This window comes from Schistocerca gregaria, chromosome 8, assembly GCF_023897955.1.
Source record: "Schistocerca gregaria isolate iqSchGreg1 chromosome 8, iqSchGreg1.2, whole genome shotgun sequence".
NCBI classification, from domain to species: Eukaryota; Metazoa; Arthropoda; class Insecta; order Orthoptera; family Acrididae; genus Schistocerca; species Schistocerca gregaria.
In genome coordinates, this window is record NC_064927.1 from 241,605,874 (window position 1) to 241,610,577 (window position 4,704).

The following is a 4,704-nucleotide window of genomic DNA, read 5'->3' on the forward strand; positions in this document are numbered from 1 at the left end:
GGACGGTTCGACCACCACTGAAAAGAGGGGGCTCAGAGTTAATGGGATTCAAAGGCTACTGTAATTAAGACTAACATTTCGATTATTGTTTTCTGTACTAGGCTGTCCATAGGGAAGAGACTGCGGCAGTTCTCGAATCGGTTCCATCCTTTTTCCTTTTTCTTCAGTCAAGAAATTGCAGTATCTGCTGCACATAATGAGTTTGCGGCATTCATACACATCAGAGAGAGGTGATTATTTTCTTCCCTTCACAGCACACTACATCTTTTCACTTAATTGCCTCATCCATTTCACTGATGACATTGCAAATGTCGGTTGTGGCCTCATAAGGATTCATTAAGAAATAGAAAGAAGATTATGATTTAATGTCCTGACGACGACTACATCATTATAAATGAAGCAGGAGCTCAAGTCGGAAAAGAAAGCGAAAGATAAAGGCCGTGTCCTTTTAAAGGAAAAATATCGGAAATTACCTTACGCAGTTTAGAGAAACCACGGCATGCCTAAATCTGAATGGCCAGGCATCGGAGGTTAGTGCACTGAACGGGATTTTCTTGCAGTGAGTTGTCTGAACTGAATTTTAGTCTCTGAACTTAGGTAGAGCCATTGTACAACACGGGTGTATAGTCATCTCATTGAAAGTAAAACTGTGCAAATTAACAGTGAAGTGAAAGAATTGCATTACAAGTTCTTGACCATGTGCAACAACTGAAGACATCGACTGAATGGACAGGAAATAAAATGGGCAAAACTACAAAAATGACGCTGGCGTGCTTTGACAACAAATATTCGAACCCGTGCCTAACTTTTTATGTGAAAACTCTTAAAGTTTTTTAAATAAAATGTACATTACCAACATTTTATATCTTTATGCTTCTTATATCTTTATCCATCTTGTTTAATAAGTCACGGCTGCAAAATACTAACGCGAATTCTTTACAGACGATTGGAAAAACTAGTAGAAGCCGACGTTGGGGAAGATCAGTTTGGATTCCGTAGAAATATTGGAACACGTGAGGCAATACTGACCCTACGGCTTATCTTAGAAGCTAAATTAAGGAAAGGCAAACCTACTTTTCTAGCATTAGTACACTTACAGAAAGCTTTTGACAATGTTGACTGGAATGCTCTCTTTCGAATTCAGAAGGTGGCAGGGGTAAAAAATAGGGAGCGAAAGGCTATATACGATTTGTATAGAAACCAAATGGCAGTTATAAGAGTTGAGGGGCATGAAAGGGAAGCAGTGGTTGGGAAGGGAGTGAGACAGGGTTGTAGACTCTAGCCTCTCCCCGATGTTATTCAATCTGTATATTGAGCAAGCAGTGAAGGAAACAAAAGAAAAATTCGGAGTAGGTATTAAAATCCTTGGAGAAGAAATAAAAACTTTGAGGTTCGCCGATGACATTGTAATTCTGTCAGAGACAGCAAAGGACTTGGAAGAGCAGTTGAACGGAATGGATAGTGTCTTGAAGGGAGGATATAAGATGAACATCAACAAAAGCAAAACGAGGATAATGGAATGTAGTCGAATTAAGTCGGGTGATGTTGAGGGTATTACATTAGGAAATGAGAAACTTAAATTAGTAGAGGAGTTCTGCTATTTGGGGAGCAAAATAACTGATGATAGTCGAAGTAGAGAAGATATAAAATCTAGAATGGCAATGGCAAGGAAAGCGTTTCTGAAGAAGAGAAATTTGTTAACATCGAGTATAGATTTAAGTGTCAGGAAGTCGTATCTGAAAGTATTTGTGTGGATTGTGGCCATGTATGGAAATGAAACATCGACGATAAATAGTTTAGACAAGAAGAGAATAGAACCTTCCGAAATGTGGTGCTACAGAAGAAAGCTGAAGATTAGATGGGTAGATCACATAACTAATGAGGGGTTGATGAATAGGATTTGGGAGAAGAGAAGTTTGTGGCACAACTTGACTAGAAGAAGGGATCGGTTGGTAGGACATGTTCTGAGGCATCAAGGGATCACCATTTTAGTATTGGAGGGCAGCGTGGAGGGTAAAAATCGTAGAGGGAGACCAAGAGATGAATACACCAAGCAGATTCAAAAGGATGTAAGTTGCAGTATGTACTGCAAGATGAAGAAGCTTGCGCAGGATAGAGTTGCATGGAGAGCTGCATCAAACCATTCTCAGGACTGAAGACCACAACAACAACAGAACAACATTCTTTTTGTCTCTACAGAGATATTTGGAACGCTCTGCTGCTGGGGGGCTCAGAATTGTAGCGTGTGGGAGGGCGGTGTGCAACGAAACTATGTCGGTGCGTGAGAAACCACTTACTGTAATCGAGTAATGAATTCGAAATGCTCGTCCACACATAGAGCACCATCTCCATGACAACAGCAGACCACGATGCTACATCTGCAACAATCCAACACCTTGGGTGCAGTTTCATCGTTCATTCTCCACACATTCCCGACTTGGCCCCAACCGATTTGCATCTGTTTAGAAACCTTGAGGAATACGTTCGAGAACTTCACATTAGTGATGAAGCAGTGGTGAGGCCGTGGCTCCGTAAACACAAACATTCTACAGTGGCGATATCCACAAACTGCTCTCTAGTTCAGAGAAATGTGTTCGTTGTCAAGGTGAATATGTTCAGAAACAAAAATGTACATATGAAGAATGAGGATACAGAAAATAAATTACACTTGTATATTTAAAAAGTTTTAAGACTTTTTACATAAAAAATTCGAAGACAATACTTTTCGGCAGTCTCCAGTAATTTAAAAAAAGAAGATAACAACATATCAGAAACGAAAAGGTGGCAACACAGGAGCGTGAATTTTTACTGCCAATGCCATTCAAAAACAGGGAATTGTTTGGTGACAAACGGAGGAATAGATATTGTAAATTAGTGGGAGACAGAGATAAACAAAGGAATTATGCGCGGAATAGACTAGGTTGAAGGACGTACTTATAACAACAAGGGAACTAAAATAGACTACAGTGGAATAGCAGTACAAGTAGCCAGGCGATTGGATAACAAATCGGCCGAGGAATTGTCTCACTGAACTGCGAGAAATAAAAAGCAACCTAAACGAACGTTGGATACATTGCGGTAAAGGACACTGCAAAGCACCTTGCATGTGTAAAACTGAAATCTGTAAATTATGATACAGGGAAAAGCACAGAGGTTGTCTTTAACCAACAGTGATGACAAAAGCTGTTCATAGTAAGCCTGCCGGTGTGGCCGAGCGGCTCTAAGCGCTTCAGTTTGGAACCGCGCGACTGCTAGGGTCGTAGGTTCGAACTCTGCCTCGGGCTTGGATGTCTGCGATGTTCTTAGTTTGGTTAGGTTTAAGTAGTTCTAAGTTCTAGGTGACTAATGACCTCAGAATGTTAAGTCCCATAGTGGTCAGAGCCTTTTGTTCATAGTGACGATGATGAAGATGACGCTGATCATGGATCAAAATCATGAGGCGAGGTAAGAACTCGATGTATCAGAGACGGCACTTCTACTCCCAAAAACCGCTACCGGTAATTAGTAGGCCGATACTCAAATAAGGCTTAGTCAGTTAGCAGGCCGAAGCAATTCCCTTGCCGGCTAGCAGACGCAAATGCACAAGACAGTTCCCAAAGTCTTACTAGAAACTATTAAGATCATTATAACGCTCGTGGAATTTTAACAGTAAACCACATGGTGATGCGCAACGCCTCTCTCATTGTTGGTGGTAGTACAATCATTTGACAGTCAGCTTCAAATGCCAATGCTCTAAATTTTCTCATTAGTGTTCAACGAAAAGATTGCCGCTGGAGTTCCCGAAGCATCTCCGTAAGACTTACCTGTTGTTGAAACCTAGGGTAAGAAGTCTAGTAGCACGCCTCTGAACTGCTTTGACGCCTTCCTTCAATCCAATCTAGTACGGATCACAAACACTCGAGCAAAACTCAAGAATAGATCGCACCAGCGTCCTATATGCGGTCTCTTATATCCTCTGCAATTGAACCATTCTTTCCTAAAACTCTCCCAATGAACCGAAGTCAACCATTCGCTTTCCCTAACATAGTTCTCACATGCTCGTTCCATTTCATACCGCTCTGCAGCTTTAAAGTCCAGCTTCCAGAATGAGATTTTCACTCTGCAGCGGAGTGTGCCTGATATGAAACTTAGTGGCAGATTAAAACTGTGTGCCGGACCGAGACTCGAACTGGGGACCTTTGCCCTTTCGCGGGCGAGTGCTCTACCAACTGAACTACCCAAGCACGACCCACGCCCCGTCCTCACAGCTTTACTTCTGTCATGAGAGCTTCCGTAAAGTTTGGAAGGTAGGAGACGAGGTACTGGCAGAAGTAAAGTTGTGGGGCATGTGCTTGGGTAGCTCAGTTGGTAGAGCAGTTGCCCGCGAAAGGCAAAGGTCCCGAGTTCGAGTCTCGGTCCGGCATACAGTTTTAATCAGCCAGGAAGTTTCAAGTCCAGCTTGTTAAACGGATTGTCTGTGTCAAGCAAGATACTAATAATAAAATTGTTCAAATGGCTCTGTTCATTATGGGACATAACATCTGAGGTCATCAGTCCCCTAGAACTAAGAACTACTTAAACCTAACTAACCAAAGGACATCACACACATCCATGCCCCAGGCAGGATTCGAAACTGCGACCGTAGCGGTCGCGCGGTTCCAGACTGAAGCGCCTAGAACCGCTCGGCCACTGTGGCCGGCACTAATAATATTGCATCCGAACATT

The 4,704-nt window shown here is 42.3% G+C and overlaps 1 non-coding gene across 1 annotated transcript; it reads left to right on the top strand.

The window, feature by feature from the left end:
- The first annotated feature begins 4,328 nt into the window (after nt 1–4,328).
- Trnas-cga (transfer RNA serine (anticodon CGA)) lies at nt 4,329–4,403 on the top strand. The gene has a single exon. It is a non-coding gene; the product is annotated as a tRNA-Ser (tRNA).
- The last annotated feature ends 301 nt before the right edge of the window (nt 4,404–4,704 follow it).